Source organism: Scyliorhinus torazame, chromosome 23 (genome assembly GCF_047496885.1).
Source record: "Scyliorhinus torazame isolate Kashiwa2021f chromosome 23, sScyTor2.1, whole genome shotgun sequence".
Classification (NCBI taxonomy): Eukaryota; Metazoa; Chordata; class Chondrichthyes; order Carcharhiniformes; family Scyliorhinidae; genus Scyliorhinus; species Scyliorhinus torazame.
This window is the reverse complement of record NC_092729.1, coordinates 22,548,579-22,562,721: the sequence shown is the minus strand read 5'-3', so window position 1 is coordinate 22,562,721 and position 14,143 is coordinate 22,548,579. Positions and strand designations below refer to the sequence as shown.

The window sequence follows — 14,143 nt, the reverse complement described above, 5'->3', positions numbered from 1 at the left end:
CACACAGAGAGCGAGGAACACACACAGAGAGCGAGGGTCACACAGAGAGCGAGCGACACACAGAGAGCGAGGGACACACAGAGAGCGAGGGACACACAGAGAGCGAGGGACACACAGAGAGCGAGGGACACACAGAGAGCGAGGGAAACACAGAGAGCGAGGGACACACAGAGAGCAAGGGACACACAGAGCGTGGGACACACAGAGATCGAGGGACACACAGAGGTCGAGGAACACAGAGAGCGAGGGACACACAGAGAGCGAGGGACACACAGAGAGCGAGGGACACACAGAGAGCGAGGGACACACAGAGAGCAAGGGACACACACAGAGCGTGGGACACACAGAGATCGAGGGACGCACAGAGAGAGTGACGCACAGAGCGAGGGACGCAGAGCGACCGACACAGAGAACGAGGGACACATAGAGCGAGGCACACAGAGAGCGAGGGACACAGAGAGTGAGGGACACAGAGAGCGAGGGGTGCACAGAGAGCGAGGGACACACACAGAGAGCGAGGGACACACAGGGAGCGAGGGACACACAGAGAGCGAGGGACACACAGAGAGCGAGGGACGCACAGAGAGCGAGGGACACACAGAGGTAGAGGAACACAGAGAGCGAGGGGTGCACAGAGAGCGAGGGACACACACAGGGAGTGAGGGACGCACAGAGAGCGAGGGACAGACAGAGAGTGAGAGGCACACAGAGAGTGAGAGGCACACAGAGAGTGAGGGACACACAGAGAGCGAGGGACACACAGAGCGTGAGGGACACACAGAGAGCGAGGGACACACAGAGAGCGAGGGACACACAGAGCGAGGGGCACCCTAAGAGCGAGGGACACAGAGAGCGAGGGACACACACAGAGCGAGGGACACACACAGAGCTGGGACACACAGAGAGCGAGGGACACACAGAGAGCGATGGACAGACACAGAGAGCGAGGGACACACAGTGCGAGGGACACACACAGAGAGTGAGGGACACACAGAGACTGAGAGACACACAGAGAGTGAGGGACACACAGAGAGCGAGGGACACACAGAGAGCGAGGAACACACACAGAGAGTGAGGGACACACAGAGAGCGAGGGACACACAGAGAGCGAGGAACACACACAGAGAGTGAGGGAAACACACAGAGAGCGAGGGACACACACAGAGAGCGAGGGACACACACAGAGATCGAGGGACACATACAGAGAGCGAGGGACACACAGAGAGCGAGGGACACACACAGAAAGCGAGAGACACACAGAGAGTTGGGACACACAGAGAGCGAGGCGCACACAGAGATCGAGGGACACACAGGGAGCTGGGACACACAGAGAGCGAGGGACACACAGAGAGTGAGGGACACACATAGAGCGAGGGACACACAGAGAGTGAGGGACACATAGAGAGCGAGGGACACACAGAGCGAGGGGCACCCAGAAAGCGAGGGACACAGAGAGCGAGGGACAAACAGAGAGCGAGGAACACACACAGAGAGCGAGGGACACACAGTGAGCGAGGGACACACAGAGAGCTGGGACACACAGAGAGCGAGGGACACACAGAGAGCGAGGGACACACACAGAAAGCGAGGGACACACACAGAGAGCAAGGAACACACAGAGAGTGAGGGACACACAGAGAGCGAGGTACACACAGAGAGCGAGGGACACACAGAGAGCGAGGGACACACAGAGAGCGAGGGACACACAGAGAGCGAGGAACACACAGAGAGCGAGGGACACACAGAGAGCGAGGGACACGCACAGAGAGCGAGGGACACACAGAGAGCGATGGCACAGAAAACGAGGGGTGCACAGAGAGTGAGGGACACACAGAGAGCGAGGGACACACAGAGAGCGAGGGACGCACAGAGAGCGAGGGACACACAGAGAGCGAGGCACATAGTGAGCAAGGGACACACAGAGAGCGAGGGACACAGAGAGCGAGGGGTGCACAGAGAGCGAGGGGCACATACAGAGAGCGAGGGACACACAGAGAGCGAAGAACACACACAGAGAGCGAGGGACACACACAGAGAGCGAGGTACACACAGAGTGCGAGGGACACACAGAGAGCAAGGGATACACAGAGAGCGAGGGACACGCAGAGAGCGGGGGACACACACAGAGCGAGGAACACACACAGAGAGCGAGGGACACACACAGAGAGCGAGGGACACACCCAGTTCAAGGGACACACACACAGAGCGAGGGAAACACAGAGAGCGAGAGACACACAGAGAGTGAGGGACACACAGAGAGCGAGGGACACACAGAGAGCGACGAACACACACAGAGAGTGAGGGACACACACAGAGAGCGAGGGCCACACAGAGAGCGAGGGACACACAGAGAGCGAGGAACACACACAGAGAGCGAGGGTCACACAGAGAGCGAGCGACACACAGAGAGCGAGGGACACACAGAGTGCGAGGGACACACAGAGAGCGAGGTACACACAGAGAGCGAGGTACACACAGAGAGCGAGGGACGCACAGAGAGCGAGGGACACACAGAGGTCGAGGAACACAGAGAGCGAGGGGTGCACAGAGAGCGAGGGACACACACAGGGAGTGAGGGACGCACAGAGAGCTCGGGACACACAGAGAGCGAGGGCACAGAGAGCGAGGGGTGCACAGAGAGCGAGGGACACACACAGAGAGCGAGGGATGCACACAGAGAGCGAGGGACACACAGAGAGCGAGGGACACACAGAGAGTGAGAGGCACACAGAGAGTGAGAGGCACACAGAGAGTGAGGGACACACAGAGAGCGAGGGACACACAGAGAGCGAGGGACACACAGAGAGCGAGGGACACACAGAGCGAGGGGCACCCTTAGAGCGAGGGACACAGAGAGCGAGGGACACACACAGAGCGAGGGACACACAGAGAGCTGGGACACACAGAGAGCGAGGGACACACAGAGAGCGAGGGACAGACACAGAGAGCGAGGGACACACACAGTGCGAGGGACACACACAGAGAGCGAGGGACACACAGAGACCAAGAGACACACAGAGTGAGGGACACACAGAGAGCGAGGGACACACAGAGAGCGAGGAACACACACAGAGAGTGCGGGACACACAGTGGGCGAGGGACACACAGAGAGCGAGGAACACACACAGAGAGTGAGGGACACACACAGAGAGCGAGGGACACACACAGAGAGCGAGGGACACACACAGAGATCGAGGGACACATACAGAGAGCGAGGGACACACAGAGAGCGAGGGACACACAGATTGAGGGACACACAGAGAGCGAGGGACACACAGAGAGCGAGGGACACACAGAGAGCGAGGGACACACAGAGATCGAGGGTCGCACAGAGAGAGGGACGCACAGAGCGAGGGACACAGAGCGAGGGACACAGAGAGCGAGGGACACATAGAGCGAGGCACACAGAGAGCGAGGGACACAGAGAGCGAGGGACACAGAGAGCGACGGACACACAGAGAGCGAGGGACACACACAGCGAGCAAGAGACACACAGAGAGCGAGGGACACACAGAGAACGAGGGACACGCACAGTGAGCGAGGGACACACAGAGGGCGAGGGACACAGAGAGCGAGGGGTGCACAGAGAGCGAGGGACACACACAGAGAGCGAGGGATGCACAGAGAGCTAGGGACACACAAGGAGCGAGGAAGACACACAGAGAGTGATGGTCACACAGAGCGCGAGGGACACAGAGAGTGAGGGGTGCACAGAGAGCGAGGGACACGCACAGAGCGAGGGACACACAGAGAGCGAGGGACGCAGAGAGAGCGAGTGGCGCACAGAGAGCGAGGGACGCACAGAGAGCGAGGGACGCACCGAGAGCGAGGGACGCACAGAGAGTGAGGGATGCACAGAACGAGGGACACACAGAGAGCGAGGGACACAGAGAGAGCGAGGGACACACAGAGCGAGGGACACACAGAGAGCAAAGGACACTCACAGAGCGTGGGACACACAGAGATCGAGGGACGCACACAGAGAGGGACGCACCGAGCGAGGGACACAGAGTGAGGGACACAGAGAGCGAGGGACACATAGAGCGAGGCACACAGCGAGCGAGGGACACAGAGAGCGAGGGGTGCACGGAGAGCGAGGGACACACACAGAGACCGAGGGACACACAGAGAGCGAGGGACACACAGAGAGCGAGGGACACACAGAGAGCGAAGGACGCACAGAGAGCGAGGGACGCACAGAGGGCGAGGGACACAAAGAGCGAGGGGTGCACAGAGAGCGAGGGACACACACAGAGAGCGAGGGACGCACAGAGAGCTAGGGACACACAAGGAGCGAGGAACACACACAGAGAGTGAGGGGTGCACAGAGAGCGAGGGACGCACAGAGAGCGAGGTACGCACAGAACGAGGGACACACGGAGAACGAGGGACACACAGAGAGCGAGGGCACAGAGAGCGAGGGACACACACAGAGAGTGAGGGACGCACAGAGAGTGAGAGGCACACAGAGAGTGAGAGGCACACAAAGAGTGAGGGACACACAGAGCGAGGGACACACAGAGAGCGAGGGACACACAGAGAGCGAGGGACACACAGAGCGAGGGGCACCCTTAGAGCGAGGGACACAGAGAGCGAGGGACACACACAGAGCGAGGGACACACAGAGAGCTGGGACACACAGAGAGCGAGGGACACACAGAGAGCGAGGGACAGACACAGAGAGCGAGGGACACACACAGTGCGAGGGACACACACAGAGAGCGAAGGACACACAGAGACCGAGAGACACACAGAGTGAGGGACACACAGAGAGCGAGGGACACACAGAGAGCGAGGAACACACACACAGAGTGAGGGACACACAGTGGGCGAGGGACACACAGAGCGCGAGGAACACACACAGAGAGTGAGGGACACACACAGAGAGCGAGGGACACACACAGAGAGCGAGGGACACACACAGAGATCGAGGGACACATACAGAGAGCGAGGGACACACAGAGAGCGAGGGACACACAGAGTGAGGGACACACAGAGAGCGAGGGACACACAGAGAGCGAGGGACACACAGAGAGCGAGGGACACACAGAGAGCAAAGGACACACACAGAGCGTGGGACACACAGAGATCGAGGGTCGCACAGAGAGAGGGACGCACAGAGCGAGGGACACAGAGCGAGGGACACAGAGAGCGAGCGACACATAGAGCGAGGCAACAGAGAGCGAGGGACACAGAGAGCGAGGGACACAGAGAGCGAGGGACACACAGAGAGCGAGGGACACACACAGCGAGCAAGAGACACACAGAGAGCGAGGGACACACAGAGAACGAGGGACACGCACAGTGAGCGAGGGACACACAGAGGGCGAGGGACACAGAGAGCGAGGGGTGCACAGAGAGCGAGGGACACACACAGAGAGCGAGGGACGCACAGAGAGCTAGGGACACACAAGGAGCGAGGAAGACACACAGAGAATGATGGACACACAGAGCGCGAGGGACACAGAGAGTGAGGGGTGCACAGAGAGCGAGGGACACGCACAGAGCGAGGGACACACAGAGAGCGAGGGACGCAGAGAGAGCGAGTGGCGCACAGAGAGCGAGGGACGAACAGAGAGCGAGGGACGCACCGAGAGCGAGGGACGCACAGAGAGCGAGGGACGCACAGAACGAGGGACACACAGAGAGCGAGGGACACAGAGAGAGCGAGGGACACACAGAGCGAGGGACACACAGAGAGCGAGGGACACACAGAGAGCGAGGGACACACAGAGAGCAAGGGACACACAGAGAGCAAAGGACACTCACAGAGCGTGGGACACACAGAGATCGAGGGACGCACAGAGAGAGGGACGCACCGAGCGAGGGACACAGAGTGAGGGACACAGAGAGCGAGGGACACATAGAGCAAGGCACACAGAGAGCGAGGGACACAGAGAGCGAGGGGTGCACGGAGAGCGAGGGACACACACAGAGACCGAGGGACACACAGAGAGCGAGGGACACACAGAGAGCGAGGGACACACAGAGAGCGAAGGACGCACAGAGAGCGAGGGACACACAGAGGGCGAGGGACACAAAGAGAGAGGGGTGCACAGAGAGCGAGGCACACACACAGAGAGCAAGGGACGCACAGAGAGCTAGGGACACACAAGGAGCGAGGAACACACACAGAGAGTGAGGGACACACAGAGCGCGAGGGTCACAGAGAGTGAGGGGTGCACAGAGAGCGAGGGACACGCACAGAGCGAGGGTCACACAGAGAGCGAGGGACGCAGAGAGATCGAGTGGCGCACAGAGATCGAGTGGCGCACAGAGAGCGAGGTACGCACAGAACGAGGGACACACGGAGAACGAGGGACACACAGAGAGCGAGGGACGCAGAGAGAGCGAGGGACGCACAGAGAGCGAGGGACACACAGAGAGCGAGGGACGCAGAGAGACCGAGTGGCGCACAGAGAGCTAGGGACACACGGAGAACGAGGGACACACAGAGAGCGAGGGACGCAGAGAGAGCGAGTGGCGCACAGAGAGCGTGGGACGCACAGAGAGCGAGGGACACACCAGAGAGCGAGGGATGCACAGAGAGCGAGGGACGCTCAGAGAGCGAGGGACACACAGAGAGCGAGGGACACACAGAGAGCGGGGGACACTCAGAGAGCGAGGGACACACTGAGAGCGAGGGACACACAGAGAGCGAGGAACACACAGAGCGAGGGACACACAGAGCGAGGGACACACAGAGAGCGAGGGACACATAGAGAGCGAGGGACACATAGAGAGCGAGGGACACATAGAGAGCGAGGGACACACTGAGAGCGAGGGACACACTGAGAGCGAGGGACACACCATGAGCGAGGGACACACAGAGAGCGAGGGACACACAGAGATCGAGGGACGCACAGAGAGCGGGGGATGCACAGAGAGCGAGGGACGCACAGAGAGCGAGGGACGCACAGAGAGCGAGGGACAAACAGAGTGCGAGGGACAAACAGAGAGCGAGGGACACACAGAGAGCGAGGGACACACAGAGAGCGATGGACACACAGAGAGCGAGGGACACACAGAGAGCGAGGGACGCACAGAGAGCGAAGGACACATAGAGAGCGAGGGACACATAGGGAGCGAGGGACACATAGTGAGCGAGGGACACACAGAGAGCGAGGGACGCAGAGAGAGCGAGGGACGCACAGAGAGCGAGGGACACACAGAGAGCGAGGGACGCAGAGAGAGCGAGTGGCGCACAGAGAGCGTGGGACGCACAGAGAGCGTGGGATGCACAGAGAGCGAGGGACACACCAGAGAGCGAGGGATGCACAGAGAGCGAGGGACGCTCAGAGAGCGAGGGACACACAGAGAGCGAGGGACACACAGAGAGCGGGAGACACTCAGAGAGCGAGGGACACACTGAGAGCGAGGGACACACAGAGAGCGAGGAACACACAGAGCGAGGGACACACAGAGCGAGGGACACACAGAGAGCGAGGGACACATAGAGAGCGAGGGACACATAGAGAGCGAGGGACACATAGAGAGCGAGGGACACACTGAGAGCGAGGGACACACTGAGAGCGAGGGACACACCATGAGCGAGGGACACACAGAGAGCGAGGGACACACAGAGATCGAGGTACGCACAGAGAGCGGGGGATGCACAGAGAGCGAGGGACGCACAGAGAGCGAGGGACGCACAGAGAGCGAGGGACAAACAGAGTGCGAGGGACAAACAGAGAGCGAGGGACACACAGAGAGCGAGGGACACACAGAGAGCGAGGGACACACAGAGAGCGAGGGACACACAGAGAGCCAGGGACGCACAGAGAGCGAGGGACACATAGAGAGCGAGGGACACATAGGGAGCGAGGGACACATAGTGAGCGAGGGACACACTGAGAGCGAGGGACACACCGTGAGCGAGGAACACACTGAGAGCGAGGGACACACAGAGAGCGAGGGACACACAGAGAGCGAGGGATGCACAGAGAGCGAGGGACGCACAGAGAGTGAGGGGTACACAGAGAGTGAGGGGTACACAGACAGTGAGGGGTACACAGAGAGCGAGGGACACAGCTAGAGCGAGTGACACAGCGAGACCGAGGGACACAGCGAGAGCGACGACACAGCAAGAGCGAGGGACACAGCGAGAGCGAGAGGCACAGCGAGAGAAGGAGAGAGAGAGATAGAGTGATAGAAAGTGAGAGAGATGTACACAGTGAGCGAGAGTGGGACAAAGAGAGAGAGGGATAGAGATAGAGGGACAGGGAGAGAGGGGGACAGAGAGAGGGGGGAACTTTTTGGGAGAGGGCGACAGAGAGAGTGACACAGAGAGAAAGAGGTAGACAGTGAAAGAGAGGGATAGAGTGAGAGGACACTTTGAGAGCAACAGGGACACAGAGGGAGAGAGGGACAGAGAGAGGTGGGCACACGGAGAGAGTGAGGGACACACACAGAGAAAGAGGTACACAGCGGGTCAGGATCTGAGGTTTCGGGGACGTGAGTGGGTCAGGATGTGAGGGATAGGGGACATGAGGGTGTGATGGTGTGAGGGTGCCAGGACGTGAGGCAGTCAGGACATTAGGGTTATCAAACTGACCGTTTTCATTCAATCCAAATTGTTTCTTTATAAATTCTAATCTCAGGAATTGACATCAGAAGATTTCAGTGAAAAATCTGTCCGTGACCAACAAGTAAAATATGAAGTGAAACTTTGCAATGAGCTTTGTTTGTCTGGCCAGGAATCTTCTCTCTAAATGGAAGCAGAAATGAAGTTGTGTTTAACTCACATTCTGTGATTTCTTGCTGGTTTTTACTCATTCTATGGAAAGCCTTCCTAAGGCGACAGACGAATGGTCATTCCCAACATGTCAGAAATTCAGAGGGAACAAATGTTAAACAAAGACAGAAATAAGGACAGGACATTGCTGAATCTGTGGCTGTCTGCTGAATTAACATAACCATGGACAGGACAAGTGTTACCTTTGCAGACACAGGAAACACACCGAGGGGGACATTCCTGACAGAAAGTCGGGGGTGGGGACTGCACACAGGTCACTGAGGAGATCTCTAATCCAAACTGTTTCTAATCATTTCCCAATTCTATTTTAAATTATGATTCAATCCTATTGGGAGGGGAGTGAGTGAGAGAGAGATATGGCAGATGCACTATAACATGGATAAATGTGAGGTTATGCACTTGGGTAGAAAAAATAAGAACGTCCCTGTCTAATAATTACATTTAATCCAATTTTTTCCGGCCTGCTCAGTGAACAACACTGGTGTGGGGAAGGCCAAGGTTTAGCTGAAGTCACATTCTGTGTGTGTGGGGCTGAGCAGCAAGGAGATCAGCATCTCTTGTCACTCATTTACATGTCAATAGAGAGCTGTCCTCTGAGACAGACATTCCACACATGGCAGAGACTAGGGGTGGAGTCTGCTCACAGCTCACTGAGGATATATCTGTGTCTGAGGCACTTCAGTTCACAAACCAAAAACCCACGACACTGAAAACATTACCCCTCTCTTCAGTGTGTGTGTGTGTGTGTGTGTCGCTGGGTGTGTCAATCTGTCTGTTTTGAGCTGTGCATTTTGGGTGTTGACATGTTGCTGATTGGCTCGAGATTAGAAATGTTGGACTCCTGTTGTGCTGTTTTGTATATTTTTTTAAAATGTCCCTGTTATTGTCTTTATCACCAATTTTATCTCCTTTTTTTCTCCAGAGGCATCTTTATTTGGAAAACTGGAAGGAGGTCGGGAATCCTGTGAGGAGGACGAGGGAGTGTGAATTCTTCCCGAGGGAGCGCTGGCTGAGGCCTGTTCCGCAGGCTTCACCCGGGTTATTACCCTGACTGAGGTTTAATTTTAATATTGGAGGGATCAAAGAGAGTGAGGGAGGGAGACATAAATATGTATAAGAGGTACAGAGAGACAGCAAGAAACACAAGAGAAGGGGATTTTCATAGTAACTTCATTGCAGTATTAATGTAAGCCTAATTGTGATAATAAAAAGATTTTGAGTATTAATTGTCTCTCAATCTTTTTTAACCTCTGGTTGAAAGCTGTGACTTATTTGTATTCGGATGTTGCTGAGGAGTTGTAAAACTGAAAAGGGAACCCTGGGCTCTCGCTGTATTAAATAGTTTCAATCTTTTCCAGTTGTTTAGTTAACTTTCTCCCTCTTTTTCCCAGGAATTTGAATTTTGAAAGACTGCAATGTGAGCAGGAATCTTTGGACAACGCCCTACAGTAAACACTGCCAACATAAACTGTACTCTGCAGGAAAACAGAGTCTATGTAAACAGTGTCCTGCAGTAAACAGTGTCTATGTAAACCGTTCACTGCTGTCAGAGTGTCTATGTGAAGAGTGCCCTACAGTAAACAGTTTTTGAAAACCGTACCCTGCTGTAATAAGAGTCTGTGTAAACAGTACAACACAGTAAGCAGTGTTTATGTAAACCCGATACTGTTGTAAACAGAGTCTATGTCAACAATGCACTACAGAAAACATTGTTTAGATACACCGTGCACTGCTGTAACCGGAGTCTATGTCAACAGTGCGCTACAGTAAACAGTGTTTATGTAAACCGTAGGCTGCTGTAAACGGAGTCTAAGTAAACAGTGCCCTCCAGTAAACAGTGTTTATGTAAATCGTACGCTGCTATAAACAGAGTTTATGTAAACAGTGCGCTACAATAAACAGTGTTTATGTAAACCGTAGGCTGCTGTAAACGGAGTCTAAGTAAACAGTGCCTTCCAGTAAACAGTGTTTATGTAAATCGTAACTGTTATAAACAGGGTCTACGCAAACAGTGCCCTACAGTAAACAGTATTGAAACAGTGCCATACAGTAAGCAGAGTCTATATAAAGAGTCCCAAACAGTAACTAGTATTTAATCAATGCCCTACAGTAAACAGTCTAAATAAACAGTGCCAACATAAACAGTGCTGATGTGAACCGTCCACTGATGTAAACGGTGTCAAGATGAACAGAGCCCTACGGTAAACAGGGTTTACGTTATCCGTACACTGCTGCAAACCGAGCATTTTTAATCAGTGATCTACTGGAAACAGTTGTTGTGTAAAAGGTACACTGCTGTATTGAACAGTGCTCCAAAAGCTAGTCATTTGAAACAAAGCTGTTGAACTTCTTACTCTGCTCATCCCAGTCCAACGCCGGCATCTCCACATTATGTAAACAGTGCCCTAGAGTAAACAGTGTGTATGTAAAATGTACACTGCTGTAAGGAAAGTCAGTGAAAACAGTGCCTTATAGTAAACAGAGAAATTAAACCGTACACTACTGGAAACAGTCTATGTAAAAGTACCCTCCAGTAAACAGTATTTAAACAGCACCATGCAGTAAACAGAGTGAAAGTAGTCCTTACATTAATGTAAACAGGCCCTTTGTAAACTGTGCCTTGTACTAAACAGTGTTAATGTAAACCGTACACTGCTGTAAAATGAGTCTGTGTAATCAGTGCCCAGCAGTAAACAATGTTTCTGTAAATCGTACTCTGCTGTAAACAATGTCTGTGTAATCAGTGGACTACACTAAACAGTGTTAATGTAAACCGTACACTGCTGCAAACAATGCCTTACAGTAAACAGTGTTAATGTAAACCGTACACTGTTGTAAACATTCTATGCAAACAGTGCCTAAAGTAAACATAGTCAATTTAAACAGTGCCCTACAGTAAACAATGTTTCAACCGGACATTGCTGTAAACAGAGTCTATCTGAACCGGACCTGCAGTGAAAAGTGTTTATGTGAACTGTACATTGTTGTAAACATAGTCTATGTCAACAGCGCACTACAGTAAACAGTGTGTATGTAAACCGTACACTGCTGTAAAGTCGACGTAAACAGTGCCCTACAGTAAACGGTGTTTATGTAAACCGTACACTGCTATGAATAGTATATGCAAGAAGTGCATACTGTAAACAGTGTTTATGTGAACCGCACCCTACTGTAAAAAGAGTCTGTGTAAACAGTGCCATACAAGATTGCTGAGCATACAACTGTATTGGGTAGGATCACGAACAGCGAAGAGTCAGAATACTGGACGGAGAGAGAACCTAGTGGTGTGGTTTAACGACAATAATCTCACCCTGAGTTTCAGCTAAACTGAAAAGCTGGTTATTGACTTCAGGAAGTGAAGTATTTTATACACCCCTCTCTGCATCAACGAAGCCGTGGTGGAGATGGTTGACAGCTTCAAACTATTAGGTGTGCACATACAGAACATATGTCCTGGTCCACGCTAAGACCAAGAAAGCACTACAGCGCCTATACTTCCTCAGGAAACTAAGAAAAATCGGCATGTCCACACTGACTCTTACCGATTTTAGTAGATGCACCAGAGAAAGCATCCTATCTGGCAGCAGCATAGCCTGGTATAGCAAATACTCGACCTAAGTCCGTAAGAAACTAAAGACAGTCGTGAACATATCCAGTCCATCACACGAACTCACCTCCCATCCATTGACTCTGTCTACACCTACCGCTGCCGTGAAAGTGGACAGCAGAATCAAAGACCCCTCCCACCCGGCCTACTCACACTTGCAACCTCGTTCATCTGGCAGGAGATACAGAAGTCTGAGAACATGCACGAACAGATTCAAAAACAGCTTCATTCCCGCTGTTACCAGACTCCTAAACGAACCGGACTGGTCTGATCTATTTGCACGCTTCTCCACTGAGTAATACGACACCTGTGTGCTTCACCCGATGCCAGTGCCTATCTATTTACATGGTGCATTTTATGTTTACCCTATGTATTTTCTTTTCATTTACAGAATAATCGGTCAGAACTGTACGCAGAACAATGCGGGTCACTGTACCCCGGTACACGTCACAATAAGCCATTCCAATCCATTCCAGCTCTGCCCAATAACCAAAAGCCTGGGTTCCAGGATGTGCACGACTGCTGCAGTCATGGATAAAGAAAAATCTTAGGTTGAAGGACAACAAAAATTCTAGGACCAGAGATGCAATTAGGCATTGCAAAAGCTTGGGCGAATGCAATTTTGTTTGGATTAAGGAGATTCCCTGAGGAGTTACTTATCACACTTTGTCAATTGTTCACCACTTAAATGGAGGAAATGTGCATTAAGAATATTTTCTTCATGGATTATCTCATTTTTGAATTTAAGACGCGGATGTTTACTCAAGCAAATTAATGAATCCATTTTGTGTTTTTCACGTGACACACTGTACCCCATATCTGCAAGAACACTCAAGACGTTCTACACCATCCAGGACCAAGCATCCCGCTTGATTGCTCCCCCTTCCAGAAACATTGAATCCCTCAACTGCGGACGCACAGTGGCAGCCCTGCACACCATCCCATAATGCATTGCGGTAACTCATCAAGGATCCTGAGCCAGCACCTTCCAAATCCACAACCACTATTCTCTGGAAGGACAACAAAAGGCCGTAGGTGGAGGTTTTCCCTCAAGTCACTCACAATTCCCACTTGGATTCATATAATCGTTCCTTCACGGTCCCGGAAAAAAATCCTGAAACTCCCTCCTAAACGCACGGTGGGTGTACCTGCGCCTCATGGATTGCAACGGTTCAAGAAGGCAGCTCACCACCACTTTCTTGAGAAGAACTAGAGATGGGAATTAAATACTGCCCGAACCAGCAACTCGCAAATCCCATAACAGTGATCGCTTTAACGCTTTGAATTTCTGGCAGCTGGTTTAGCACAGTGGGCTAAACAGCTGGCTTCTAATGCAGAACAATGTCAGCAGCGCAGCTTCAATTCCGGAAACAGCCTCCTCGAAAAGGCGGTGGAATGTGACAACTAGGCATTTTTCACAGTAACTTCATTGAAGCCTACTTGTGACAATAAACGATTGCTATTATTATTATGAACCGTTTTGAATTCTTCCGGTGGAGGGCATCATGTTACTTCTGCTTCAGAGGAACCTGGATCTAAAGCATTTCTAACAACAGGACTCCTGGTACACAGAAACAATGTGCTTGATGCAGTAAAGTGGAAGGGAGTGGGGTGCAATCTAACCTGGCTTCAAACGCTCTGCCCTTTCTCTGTTTCACACTCCCCTTTGTTCTATTTCTGTTTCTGTCTTCTTTCTCTTGGTATCGGGTGAAGGCTTTATTTCCTGCAGTTCTCCTGAGCAGAATAATATTCAACATCTTTTTGTGACTTTGTTGCTTTTT

General features: G+C 53.0%; 1 long non-coding RNA gene across 1 annotated transcript; it reads left to right on the top strand.

Annotated features, from left to right (window-relative positions):
* Positions 1–9,438: 9,438 nt before the first annotated feature.
* On the top strand, positions 9,439–10,291 carry LOC140399713 (uncharacterized). The gene is made up of 3 exons (XR_011937807.1): positions 9,439–9,513; positions 9,678–9,811; positions 10,147–10,291. It is a non-coding gene; the product is annotated as an uncharacterized lncRNA (long non-coding RNA).
* The last annotated feature ends 3,852 nt before the right edge of the window (positions 10,292–14,143 follow it).